Below are 14,369 nucleotides of genomic sequence, written 5' to 3'. Positions count from 1 at the left end.
ACGTTTCGCTGCGTAGCGAAGGCGCTCCTGTTATGCGCGACGCTTCTTTCGGACCTGCGTGTCCTCGACGCTGAGCGCACGCTTTGAAGCCATTTTGCTGGCGCGGGTTTAGGTGCTCCTTCTGCATACGCGGCCAGCACGCTGCTGAGATGCCGGCTGCAAGCGCTTTCTTCAGGCTGTGGACGATTGTAATGTTCACACTATCACAGCCCAGCAACCGGCCTCCACAGCTCAGCACCTGCTTTTTTGTCTCATATGAAAGCAAGCCCAGCACGTGCCATACGCACAAACCTTGCAACGCTGCCGCAGCAGCGCCGACCGGGATGCGTGAAGTCCCTTAATGTTCAAAAGTAGCGCCACCCTTTGAACTTTGCCGCCGCCGCGCGGGTTCTTCACCTTCCTCCCTTACCAGCGGCTACCATCGCCCATCTCCCCTTTATGATTGTACTTACCGCCGTCACGTGACAGCGCACGCTTTTCCATTTTGTCATTTTTTTTTCATCCGAGAAGAAAGCGCGCACTTTCAGACGTTTCTCCGGCGCCATTTTCGAGGCAATGAATGAACACGCGTCGTAGTGCCTCACTGCTCGAAAAGTATCCTCTTTTAATACCGTCCTCTTCCCTAGGCAAGTCAACTAGGGAATCTGAAGATTGCCCAGCAGCAAATCCCAATAGTCGAATCCGTTGCGATACCACGCCCATGCTCGCAACACACCGTAATAACCCCGCCTCCGAAGCCCGATGGTATGTTATATGGGCCAGGATAGCAACCTACGAATCCCAAGTCACCGTTGTTGTTCGGTAGTATTAGATGCCCCCCCCCCCCTTTTCATCCTTAGCTCAGGCTGTCAAGTAATGGTGAGGTGGTGACCTTTTGTGGAGCCGTCAAGAGTCGGTGTCCACGCTGCGTTGACGTCCGGATAGGCGCTGATGGATTGGCGGGTCTTTGCCTCTTGGAAAACGTCAAAGTAACGCATTTGTGGTGTTAAGACGTAACAATACTTTCTGGCGCAGGCGCCCGAAATTCTTGTAAATGGTCCATTGAACAGACCATGTCGGTGCGTCCACTTAGCAACGAAAGGACGTATGTGGTGGCCTTTTAGCACGCTTATGAACTAAGGCACAAGTCTTCCTTAATTTATCGCCCTCGCACGGCTCACCCTCACTTTCGCACCCGCAGAAGATAGCGTGACCTCCAATACACTGCGCGTATGCCCCGCATGTGCCGTCTGCACCGCTACAGCATGGTTGCAGTGGTGGCACGGCAGTGGCGCAAATGCATTTTGGGTGTTAGCATAATTTCTAGCGAAATAAACGCAATGCTTAATCAATAAATGAGCCATTAGAGTTCGTTGCTTTTACTAAGCCAAGGATGTTTTCAATCAGTAATTTCTAACTTGGAACTTCGCATTTTTCGTACGGGACTTGATATGAATTCTAGTGTTATTTGGATAAATAAACAGTGTACTTCTCAAATGATGCTTCATTAGTCTAATGTGGTGCTGATTGTAGGATAAACAAATAAAGGAACCATGAGCAGTATTAGACCGACCGGGCGCACAAAATAGTTCTAATAGAACGCCACGTTGAGACTGCAATTATCCAGCGTTACGACAGGAAGGAAGCTAGTCCAGAGCTAAAGCCACTTCCCAAGTCCTACAATTTGGACTCCAGCTAGACACCGCATCGATATCTCATACACCGATGTCGTTTTCGCATTCCGCTTCCCAACGAGATGAGGCCACTGGGACCGGTAATCATGCCAGCAATGTCAGCAAAGCTTGAGCTCGGTCCGTCTGTATAGGGAGAATGCGAACGTCCGCTCTCGTACATCAGCAACCTAGAAGGCGTTTCCGGAATCTCACCAGGGCGGCGCTATACAGATAGGGGATCTGCAGTCTATCTTGACAATTCCATGCAGTGCAGACAGACAGCCAGACAGACACACAGACAGACTGATAACGATCAGAAAGGTTGCCTTATTACCTTACACTACGCGGTACGGCGGGTCACGTGTCGTAGACTCAAAGTCAGTGTCGATTCCTATAAGGAGATATGCATATACATCACATTCGCTCGAGCCCATATTTTTCCCTCTCCTCACACCTCGACCCGTGCAAACCATGTTCACAAAGTAAAACCTATATTTGCCAGGACTAACGCTTATCAAAATTCGCATCTTGTTTTATCCATTGCCGAATGGAAGTCGCTACCTTCAAGCATTATCTCGCTTACGGAATGCTCATCATTTAATGCAGCACTGCTAACCTTTTTAGAGTGTACCAACCTGTCCAAACCTACATATGCTTGAATACTTGCTTAAACCGTGTTTTCATGTGCTTGGTACAACATTCATTCCATTTCATCTTATATCTAATTCTGTAGGTGGTTTACCTAAATCATTATCCGATTGTATATTTAAACTCGTGTTCTGATGGGCACTTGTCGTCTCCATCGTGTTTTAAGTCCTTATGTGTTTTTCACGCTACCAAATATTGTATAAACTTCGTTTCTAGTTCCTTTCCTCCTTTTCTTTTTTTTCGGTTTGGTTTGTTTATATTCGACGTCTAGATATTCTTTTTATTATTCCTAATGTTTCCCTATATTATTTGATATTTACGCATTGTACTTACGCTCGACCTTTTTCGTCCCCCCCCCCTTATGTAATGTCAGAACGGGCCCTTTTAAGGTACTCAAAAAATTATATATATATATAACCATTGCGTTTCCCCTGACAACTTCTAGCAAAGAAACATGATTATCACATGCGTGATGACGATTCCTGGAACAGACGCGGCCACCAAATTTGCTGAAGTTACGGATGTAATTCTCTGTGTACTGCCGTCAGTGATTCGAACCCTCCCCCCCCCCCCCTTCCCCCACCCAGCCACCCTTTAATTGATGGCGACACAGGGCAACGACGGTGCGGCTGCGCCACTCTATGACCATCGCACAGCGTCCGCGCGGGTACTTTCCCGGAAAAAGCTGAATCAGACGCTCGCCCTCTCGACGCCGCTGCGAGGAAAAAAAAGAAAGAAAAGGTTCGGGAACACAACTCTACCAATAAATGGTACGCGCAGCCTGACAGTGGCAGCTCCAACGGTTGGTATCGCCGTGGGCAGTTGGCGTCGCAGAAATAAAATGTAGTCCCTGTCCACGCACTACACCCAACGTGTGGTCGTGTGTGTTCGGGGTGAAGAAGGCGGTGGCCTTTATGCGGAAAAACAGAACCGTCGTCCTTTCACGGAGAACTAATGACAGAATTGAAAAAAAAAACAAAAGAATCACCGCCCCTTCGAGTCCGTGAAGATGGTCGAACAGCGAAGCTGTGTTAGTTACACGGAGTGTTACACTATGCAAGTCAAACTTCGCAAACAGTCTATATGGTAAATATTTTGTTTCACCATTTTTTCATCTCATTTTCAATTTTGCGTGCTTCGCGTGGTGAGCATGCTTTAGGAGTGTTTTTTTTTTGCGGTTCTTCCAACGTTTTTTTTTCTTTCTTTCTTTCTTCTTGCGCGTGAGGTTTGTGTCTGTCTTTTGCCATCCTTTTACTTCGCGTACAAGTTGCTCCACCCCGTGGTCTTCTCATAGTTGCAGCTGGGCTGAAATGTGTGGAAGCACGAATCCAAACCTCCGTGTAGTGAGCAAGATCGCGACATCAAACGACGATGAGCCCGTTCACGAGCCAACTTTCGCATGACGCTCGCGGTAGGCAGCTTCTTCCTCAGAAGTATGCACTACTCGTGGTTTTCTCATAATTGCAGCTGTGCTGGAATGTGCGGCAGCACTAATCCAAAGCTCCATATATTGGACGCAAGGCCCATCACTGGAGATGCGGGCGCTGCAATCGTTATGACGACTGGTTGGATTGGTTTGACGATAGACGTGGTTGCCGGTACTTCTTGCTGGCGCAAGAAGTACCAGCAGCCGCACGCTCTTAATATCGCGTTTTAATCTCTGGGCACTGTTCGTTGGCCGCAAACCGCCAGCATAACATTTGTTTCTTTCGCGGCAGGGTGCAATCAATTGTCGATAAATTCGATGCCGATCTGGCTCGATCACCGAAAATGCACCGTGTGTACACCGTATGAGTTTCGCGCATAAAAACATTCTCCCAGGGAAAAAGGGGTCACTCCAACCCCTCTCCAACAACGGCACAGGGTCCACATAAACATCTTCACTGTAAAACGGTCGCTCAGGCCGGCGCAATTCAAAGACTGCAGTAGCCCACGACTAGCACTAGCAAACGACAGAAAAACATGCATGCCATCCTCGTAGCAGTCATTGCAATCCCCCGCGCTAGGCTATGGCAGAACTCTGCTCAGCTGGAGGTCAGGGGTTCGGTCGCGGTGGCCGCATTTGTATGGAAGGGAAATGCGAGAAAGCTAGTGTACTTAGATTCAGGGGCGCGTTGAAGAACCGCAGGTAATGAAAATATAGTCCGGAGTCCACTGCTACGGCGTGCCCCGTAATCAGATCACGGTTTCGGAGCATGTAACCCCATAATTTGTGTGTGGATGTCGGTGTGTGTGACAGCCTTTCTGTGTTGGGACATATATTTGTAGTAATACTTTTATGTATAATATAATTTCACCTACATATATATATATTGCGCGATTACAAAGCGTAAAACACGTGCGCACAAAAGATATCGAAATCAGAAAAAGGTAAATGTGAAAGTAGTTCTGAAAAAGAAAAGAAAAAAAAGGAAAAGGGGTGGTAAATTACTCTTGTAGCTGAAACTGGTCGAGAAGGTAATACGTACCTGTTCCTTTGTGTGATTTGTGAGAATTTATAGCCGCCAAGACAACTTAATGATTGAGACACACTTTAATTCTGGTGACAGGTGTCAAGTCGATGGGTCTACATAATTCATTTTTCACGTTTTTAATTCAGAAAGCCACAATATCTCGTAGAAAGAAATTCAAGATTGAGAAAAAGCCAAGACTTTATTAAATCTGCCCTTTTCCGTCTTTTCGCCTACGATCTGCGCAAGCGTGCGGGTGCATGTCTATCACCGTTACGCGTTCTCCTCGAAAGAAGAGATAATTTTTGTGCCGAGCTCGCATTACTATTTGCAGCTTGAAAATTGGACGTACAGACTGAGTGCAGGAAGAAAGCCTTCGGCAGCATGTTGCACTCCTGCAACACGTGAAGGCGAAAGCCTGCTGCCCACTTGGGAATGCGGCGTCTCGCATCGTCGCTTTTCTGATTTGGCAGTTCGGCTTCTTCGGCTTGTTTTCGACGCTTAGCTGCGGCTTCGGGCGCTCTTACAGCTAGGTCAGACTCGAGTCAACGATGTTTCTCTTCGACTTTGCGTTGAGTCCTCTCAGCAGGCGAGTTACGCATGCTGTTCTATGTGTTGTATGCATGGGCGATTTCAATGAATGCACTCACTGTACGCTCCACTTTGCTGAGCGCTTGTAGCCTCACTTACGGGGGTAGGAGCCATTGCATTTTCGACTACTTAAGAGGGCATTAACCGTAGAGACGGTCGCGTTGTCTTTTTGTTGTTGTTTTCTACTGCTTGACTGGACGCCGCGTTTATCTACGTTGTAGACGTGATTCCAATAAATGCACGCACTGTACGCTTCACTTTCCAGGGTACCTGTGGCCTCAGCATTACGAGAGGGGATGAGCCAGTGCACTTTTTTCTTGCTTCGGGGAGTATGAGCCATTACTAATCATGATAGTTTTTGTACCATTGGACTGGACGACGCATTTCTTTCAAGGCCACCGGGGGTATGAGCCACTCAAGGCTTTCGCCTTACAGCGTCTAAATTGAACATGATGCTATTCTGCGATTCGAAGGCGACACTGCCGTCTCTACTGTCACCTTTACGACGCGCACCGCAGGAGCAGCTAAAATTTCACATTACAGAGACGTTACACCACATAAGTGATGCAGGCTATGAAATCACCTTCCAATGGCTTCCAAGTCACTGCGGGATTATCGGCAATGAACGGGCAGATCAAGCTGCCCGCTCAGCCCATATTGAGGAGCACCACGTACCAATTCCACTTTCTAGAACTGACGCAGCACGGAAGCCCCGCCTGCTTGCTCGACAGTGCACCACGTCGCAATGGAATGAGCCACATTTAAGAAATACTCGACTTTACTCCTTTGATCCAACATTAAGTCTCCGAGCACCATGACAGCTTCGCAGTGGAGACGCCACGCTTTTGTATCGAGTGTGGTTGGGCGTTGCCTTCAGCAAAACCTATGCATTCCGCATAGGGATGACCGACACCGCAACCTGTGACCACTGCGGCCATGACGAATCACTTGATCATATTTTGTACGCGTGCCCGCAGTACAGTCCACAGAGGAAATGCCTTAGCCACGAACTTGACCTACTGGACGACCAACCGCTATCGGAAAAAAAAATTCTACACCACCGAAGGGACCTAACGTCACAGAAGAAGGCCGTGCAAGCGTTATTGCGCTTTCTGCGAACTACCAGCCTTTACGAACGTCTTTAACTGAAGCGCCGTTTGTGCGTGTGTGTCTCCATGTGTGCGTGTTGTTTTTGTTTAGCGTTTTCCTCTCTGTCATCTTTCTAACCCCCATCTCCCATCCCCAGTGTAGGGTAGCAACCCGGAGACTGACATCTGGTTAACCTCCCTGCATTTCCTCTTCATCTCTCTCTCTCTCTCTCTCTCTGTGAGGGCTTGCAAAGCAATTCTGGACAAATGCCGATCCATGGCTGAAATTTCAGATGCTGCTCAACATGGCAACGCGATTGTTTTTCCACGTGATATGCATGATGCGAGACATTTTCCAAGCATGTGCAGCTTTCCTTAGCCTATCCGCGCCGGTGGCGGCTGCTCGACACGCCGCATTGTCTGGCTACGCTTTCGCAATAAGAATGAAAAAGCCGGGGCAAACGTGCACCGTTGTCGTTGTTGTTGTTGTTGTTGTTGTTGTTGTAGCCTGTGGCACGTGTGGCTCCTACCCACGATGGGGGATTGGCCAAGAAATGGGTGGATTATACCAAAATAATATAGAGCATAAATGTCCTAATATCTATGGGAATAGCATTGAATAGGGTTGAATTACCGGTTAAAATGTAATCAGGAAGGTGCTGTTGAATGAGTAATAATTAATTTAAAAGTAATAAATATAAAATTTAGCAGGGCATTCGTTTAGATTCTGTAAGAGTTGTTTGGACAGCGAAGCATGCATCCCTGTGGCTGGATCCCAAAGTGGACGCCCCGAACGAAAGAATTGCAGGTTCTGTCAAGTCCAGGCCAATTCTTCGAAAAGGTATCTCCAACAATCTTTTTCTTAACGCAGCAAAGCGGCGACAAGATAGAAGAAAGTGCTGTATCGTCTCCTCCTCCTCACAAAAAGAACAAAGGGGAGAGGGAACCAAACCCGACCTGTGTAAATAGAAATTTAGGGAGGGAATGCGGCAGCGTAATTTGGTGAGGCAGACCTCAAGCATTTTTGTGTAACAAGATTCGCTATGCCAGGGAAATGCCAGGTGTTTATACTCTGGAGAAGCTGTCAAATGTGGGTTTGTCATCTCAGAGGTAACGGCCTAGGCAACCTCCATTCTTTTTCTTCATCGATTCCCTCTCTTTTTGCTGGAGTGCGAATCGGGCAGAAGGCATAGCACTGGTTTCACCATGTCCTTACGATGCTGCCGTAACAACTGCGTGCGTATGCGTGTATCTGTGCGCGTGCGCGTGCGTGCGTGAGTGTGTCAGTGTGTGCGCTTAACACCACGTGGCGAACACCTTCCCATGTTCAACTCGCTATCTAAGACGGGATGCACCAAAACAGCGCGCCATTTTTCTAAAGCCTCCACTTCTCACTTGCAAGCCATACTCAAAGTTCCCGAAATAGAAATGCATTCTTAGAGCTAACTATGAAGAGCACCGTGACCGTCAAGTTGGGACACGCTGGGGAGTTTCTGGGCCAATGTTACTCAAAGGCTTTTTTCGGGATTATTGTCTTAATTGACTTTATGTGAATAACTCCTTAACTCTTACTCAAAGACAAGCCCAAATTGTGAAGAACGTTGGCTTATGAAACTTTGTTTTTCAATACATTTCACTAGTTCCTCTTTCGAAAGAACCGAATAATGATTTCACGCTTGTTGTCTGCGATATATATGATCCAGCAAACCACGCTTTGCCCTGGTGGAAACCGCGACCACATTCTGAGATATGGTGTTGTCGCTAGTTACAGGAAAGGTTGAAAATCAGTGCCAAACTCCGGCCACGAAAAACAGAGCCTTCGGTCGCTAAATAATGTTTCGAAATATATTACCAAATTTTCCAGCGTTCACCCACAGAGACGCGCACACGGCCGATGCGGGGTCTCACTTCGGCAACATTGCGGATGCGCGACTATGTGCCGTGAAGCTCGAAGCTCAGCCGTGGTCACCTTCCGCCCACGAGTGCTCGACGACGAATTTCATCTATGAAAGTCAGGGAGACGCGCCGGTAAACCCGCGCGTAGGATTCGATCTGCATCGCGTTTCTACGAACCCGTTCGCAGAGTGGGCGCGCGAGCAATTTGGTATGCAAGCCTTTGTGTAGGCTGGCGAGACCGCGTCGATTCTTTCCTCACTTGCGTCCGTAATGAATGTTCCCACGGTCGCTTCTCTGTACGTTTCAACGAAATATCTTAAAGGCGGGAACGTAATTTGCCACTAACAGGAATATTTAAGCAGCCCGCGCGTATCCAATACTGTTGCAAACTACACTATACATCGTATCTCCAGCCTATGTGTTTACCGTGTGTCTATGACAACGTGTTACTCTATGTACTCACTGTACTTCGTGCTTGCCATGAAAACAAAGCCTGTGCGAGTGTCACTAAGCATTGTTCTTCAGAAAGAAGCGCCAAAATACAAATGACGTAGAAAAGCACATGATCGCCGGCGCTATCCCAGCAAGTGCCAAATCATTTAATGAAGAAATGAAACCCTACATTCAAAGTTAGAAGGTTGCAACTGAGCTCCCACGCGCTGACACAATGTGATTTGAAGAAATAAATAAAAATAATGCACGGTCTCTTTCAATATTCTTTGTCTATGGGCGCTTCGTTCTGTAGATGAACTCCATGCTCGTGTTATACTAATATCATGCTGAACATACACGCGGAACAGACTAAACTAAATGTATTTTCTTGAATGCTCATGGCGTTTTATTGTCGCTCGATTGCGCGCATTTTGTTATTGCTCATCCACATTTAAAGAAAAAGAAGTATCAGATCTTTGCCAGCTGTGTAGTTTCCGCGGGGATAGCTAGCGCTATTTCTTTATTGTTGCGCAGTATTTACTTGCATAATACGCCTGCTTACACGTAACGTATTATAGTCTCTAGCCTTGCATAACAAGTCCGGCTATGCAGTGGGCCTCAGCCTACAGAGGAAAGCGTTGTGTACCTTCTGAAAGAAGGAGGTGGTACGAGGAAAGCTATCGAGCAAATGGATGACTTGCGTGGCCGGTGTGAGAAGGTGTCGAAGAAATCGAACTTGACCATCGAGACGAAGGTCTCGATGCTCGAAAACCGTTCCGATGGTCTTAAAGCTTAACAGGTGGCGTCCGAATCCGCGCTGCGACGAAAGTTTCTGAGTAACAGACACAAATTTTTAAGTTTGTGTTCTTGCGGCTTCTTTGGGCCAGAAGTAATTTTAGAGCGCAAAACGCATCATGGCTCGCATGTTTTAGACATCACCTATTATGATTCTGTGTTTAATTTAATTGAATTTGTTTAAGCGCAATAAATAATCCGGTGTAGCATAAGAGACAAAGCGTAACAACGCTAATAACAATAATAATAAAAAGAAACCACGTTGAGATGGAAGACGTGGCTGCTTGAAATATAGTATATGCGTTGTCGCATTCAAGATCTGCCTTGTTCACCCCATGTCATGCTTCTGTTTCGCTTGCATAGTTCGATGGAAAATCTAAATCAATTATTTTTATCGCGAAGGACGGACGCGCAGGGGCTTGTATTCAGTGCTTGTTGAAATCACGATGCAGGCAAACACTCGTTTTTTCACAACTGCGGCTATGCCTACATGACTGGCAAGGCCAACCAATCGAAGGAGAGAACTTGCTCCTCTCACTGAAAACGTCAAAGGGACACTTTGAGGTCTAAGGGGGCGCGATTTTTCTGTTCGCTACTCCTGCATGCTCGAAGTTACCACGATTTCAATCCGGCGAGGTCGTTTACGTCTACTGATATGCTTGTACATTTATGTGACCTCTAAGCATAAATACGAAGGCAAATGTGAATATTCATGGTGGTCTGTACATCTATGCTTCCAGAGATATTAGGCTTGTTAATTCACCACGCTGCTTCTAGTATAACTACGGCTTTCTGCTGCCGAGCATGAGGTCAGAGGCTCGAGTCCCTCCGAGATGGCCTCATTACGTTGAAGGCGGTATACAAGAACGCCTGTCTATCTTGCACGTTAAAGAACTCCAGGTGGTCAAAATTATTTCTCAGACATCCACTACGATGTCCAAACCCTATAATCTAGTTTAACTGTAAACATTTCTTTTTACTTTAGAGAAAGAAGCATTAAGGAGCGAGAACTGTGACATAGAACTTACTAACTTAATTCTGGCAATGCGTTTGTCACAGTGAATACAGTCTCGGAAACGGAGAGTCGGCGCGTAATGGATTCTGCATATAGCAGCTGTCGGTATGTGACCACTGTAATTGTAACATTGGTTGATAGTTTGAAAATTTCTAAAGAAAGCAGACGGACTGCAAAAATGTTTTAGGAAGTTAGGTGAACAGTCCACCAGTATTGCGTTCGAATGGAACTCTGGCGCTCCCCGTGTGTGTGGCTAACGAGAGGGCGCGGCCAAGAAGGAACGAGGGGTGTCTGCAATTTTTGTACGAGTTGTGTGACTGCTAATGAAAACCAGAACGGCACAATTTGCGCCTGAGCTCATGCTGATGCGTAAGTCCACCGACGAAACAGAGAAACCTCCAGGAGCAGCACACGTTGAAAATCAGCACCTTTTGTGCGTAGTAGTAACACTGATTTTACAATAGAGACAAACTTTTCATTCGCTGGTCCTTCCAGAACAAGAGAATGTTCGATAAAAGGCAGAGAAGTAGCCGCTCCAAGTCACATAGCTAACAAATTTGGGCTTTCTTTTTTTCTTTCGTTGTTCACGATAGTGGCGAAAGCTATTCGAAAGACTGTGTTTAATAACCCGGCAAAATATTGTGAACGAAAGGGGCACGTTACGACTTTGAACTTCCGTAATTTTCTGCACGTTGTTCCGAAAATACTAAATTTGAGATTCGCTTATGTCCCCTTGTAACAGATAGGACGGACTACCATTTTCAGGAGGCACGGTTTAAAAAGAAACTTGAATATATTCTACACTGCAAACCATTTGCGAGTGCCATCGTCTCTTCATACAGAAACTGCATGGGCGCATCACTCCACAGAAGCGCAGCTACGCCTCCCAGAAAATAGGAGGTGCGCTAGCAGAAAAATATCCGTGCTGTCAAACATTTGTCGCTCTTCCATACACTTTCCTTTTTTTTTGTCAAGGACAATCGTAGAGCCAAAAAGTAGCTATAATCAATGAGGCAAAATAGTGATGCAGCAACTGAAAAGACAACCAGCATACGCCTTAGTCAGCTGCAGTCGGGGCGCTCCGCCAATTGGACGACCGAACCTTCACAGAGGCAAACATCTTGGGTGCATGGCATCACCTATCCACCTAGACAAAAAGCCGCGAGCTCACCGCGGCTTTACCTCCCCGTCCCCTCCCTCTTCTATCTCATCTTTCTATTCCGTCATTCCCGTCCCCCCGAGTAGGGTAGCCAACCAGACGCACTTCTGGTTAAAATTCCTGCCTTCTCTCTTTATTTCCTCCTCCTCCTAGACAGCTGTACGCACTTTAATAACTTTCCTGAAATAGATGGCCTTGAGAAGAAACCCCGTGTCTGCTACAGTGAGCGGGAACTATCTCTTCTTTCGCATTATCCTTCTTTCGTTTAATTCCTCGTCCACTCTACCCTGTGCATGGTAGCCAATCGGACGTTCGTCTGGTTAATGCTCCCGGCCTTTCCTTGCTTCCCCTTTCTAATCTGTTTATTTATTTATTTGGTATCAAGCTTTCACTATAAACGATTAGGTATGAAAAAAAAAACGTTTTAGCACTCGAATGCTTTTCTTTTATTTCTGTTTTCCTAAAGATTTCCTGCTAGCGAGGCACATGCAAGGAAAGAATACTAAGGGCCTCCTTGGGCAGATCACTCGTGCAGATTCATAAGTCATCTTTTGCGTGAATTTATTTTATTTTACTGCCCTTTAATCATAACCGAAAACAGTAAACGCTTCGCCGTGCTCACTGAACATTCGCAGTCATGCCTGATTTTAAGAGTACACTGACATTGGCAAGCGCAAGCGACACAGCGCCATACGCTGTAAACTTCAAGTAGTCACTGAAAGAAAGTGTTTCATCGATTTCACTGCATATCCGCAGGGGCCTCGCCTTTTCTTTTCCGAAAAATACTTTGACAAATTAGTGGGTAAACATGTTTTTTCGGTGCACGGTTACATACACTGCCCTGTGCGAGTCTGGCAACATCTGCTTCTAAAATGAGCCTTTATCTCCGCTGCTTCAGCATTGCTATACGCTCTAACTCGCAATAACTGAGGCGCCTTTCGCCTTTTGCACCAAGCGACCTAGTAGTGTAAGCTACTTAACGACCCTTTGTTTTTTTGTTTAGCGTCTTTCAGGCCCTTGGACAATGGCGTGAGTCTAAGCTTTCTGCTTCTCCTTTATGTTTTTAACTAATTGCGCGCGCACACCATGCACATGTACTGCGATGAATGAAGTTGAAAGAAACTCGGAAGTAAGAGCAAGAAACTGGAGCACACGCGCTTGAGTGCATCGGGGTCAGCTGCCCTTGACATCGGGGGGATTCTTGCCGACCTTTCCCGTCTCTGCGTCGCAGAGGCAAACATAGAGAGACACGAACGACTCACCGTCCTTGAATGCTGCGGGGAAGCCCCCTTTCTGCTGATGACTGCGCTTTCGTAAGCCGCACAACGGTGGCGAACGCGGAGTGCGCCCGCGCCGTAGCGTGGCGGGAAAGCTCCACAGGTTTCTCTTCCTTCGACGTTCCAGTGCCGAGCTGCGTCGCACCACACAGTCGCTGGCAACCCTTCACTCGCGCACTGTTAGCGTCGCCTCGGTATCGGTGTCGAAATCACTCCTCGGAGCGCCACCTCAGAGCAAAACTTTTATTCAGTGCCCTCCGATGTTTGTTTCTTTAACATCCCATCGGTGCCCCGCTCACTCAAAGAGGGGCCTTTTCTCGGACTCTTTCTGTTTTTTCAGATGGCAGTGATCATTGTTCTCACGACGAAAAGAGCTCGTGAAAGGCAATTGGGACGATAACAGGGGCTGAACGTGCGGATACACGGCGTAATGCGCCAGGTAGGAGGCGCACCCGTACCCCAGGTCCCACACAACCTGGATGAAATTCGGGCGCCGCAATGCCACCTGTTGATACTTTCTTTTCGCCCCTCGCTCACTCCACGTAGCCGCCGGGATTTTCGCGGAGGAGTCGTTTCCGAAGATTGGGAAATACTTGTTAGTGAGGGAGCAAGCAAGATGGGGGCTCGGCTCGACACGGCACGATGCACAAGCAGTCGGAGACAGTGTTCGTGCGTGCGTGTTCGGCTCGTTGACGAAGCGACACGAAGACCGATGTCTCGAAGTGAAAGATGGTGCCGAGAACTTGGCGGGGCGCTCAGAAACTCACAAACTTTTCTTTCGTTTTGTCGTCCGCCTCGAAGAACGAGAAGTCACAAGTGGTGCGGCGAAAGACAGTCACTGGGTGCGAGCGAAGATTTAAAAACAAAAAGAAATGAAAGCGAAATAAGAACTGGAGGGTTGGCGAATCGATTCCTCGGTCCAGACAGGTGTCGGCGAGCGCGCGCGCGTCGAGCGGGCCGCTCGGGCCGAAGTCTGGATTGGACTGTTTTAATTCCAGCCGCGGCCGCAACCGTGGTGGCAAATGGTGGCGCTTCGGTCCCGCTGTTTGTCCAGGTCGTTGCTAGGGGCAACACAAACCGCCGCCTCTCGCTGCGCATGCGTCCGCGCTGGCTCCGGATCCCACAGCTCCTCGTCCCGTTCTTTTGTTCCTTTTCCATCGTGTTTGAATTTTTACTTCGCCGTCGCTTCGCTTTGCGCTTATATTTCTTTTTCTTTTTTTGTTTTTATGTGCGTCTCTGTCTAGAGGTGGGAAGAACTGAAGAAAAGAGGCCGCGGGACTCGTTCGAAGTGTTGTGGCGGCGCGAAGGCGAGGAAGCGAGAAATGGGGAAAACGGGGAGAAGATGGACAGACGGAAAAGAAAAGGG

At 47.5% G+C, this 14,369-nt stretch overlaps 1 protein-coding gene across 1 annotated transcript in view; it reads right to left on the bottom strand.

Moving 5' to 3' along the window:
• The window catches only part of Elk (Eag-like K[+] channel), a 376,128-nt gene extending 362,242 nt beyond the window's left edge, over positions 1–13,886 (bottom strand). Inside the window, exon 1 of the mRNA XM_075680464.1 lies at positions 12,989–13,886. The gene's annotated coding sequence lies outside the window, so the exon portion shown is untranslated. The remainder of the gene's footprint in view (positions 1–12,988) is intronic.
• Positions 13,887–14,369: the final 483 nt, after the last annotated feature.

Source organism: Dermacentor variabilis, chromosome 2 (genome assembly GCF_050947875.1).
Source record: "Dermacentor variabilis isolate Ectoservices chromosome 2, ASM5094787v1, whole genome shotgun sequence".
NCBI lineage: Eukaryota > Metazoa > Arthropoda > Arachnida > Ixodida > Ixodidae > Dermacentor > Dermacentor variabilis.
The sequence above is the reverse complement of the archived record's forward strand: the minus strand, read 5'-3'. Positions and strand labels throughout refer to the sequence as shown.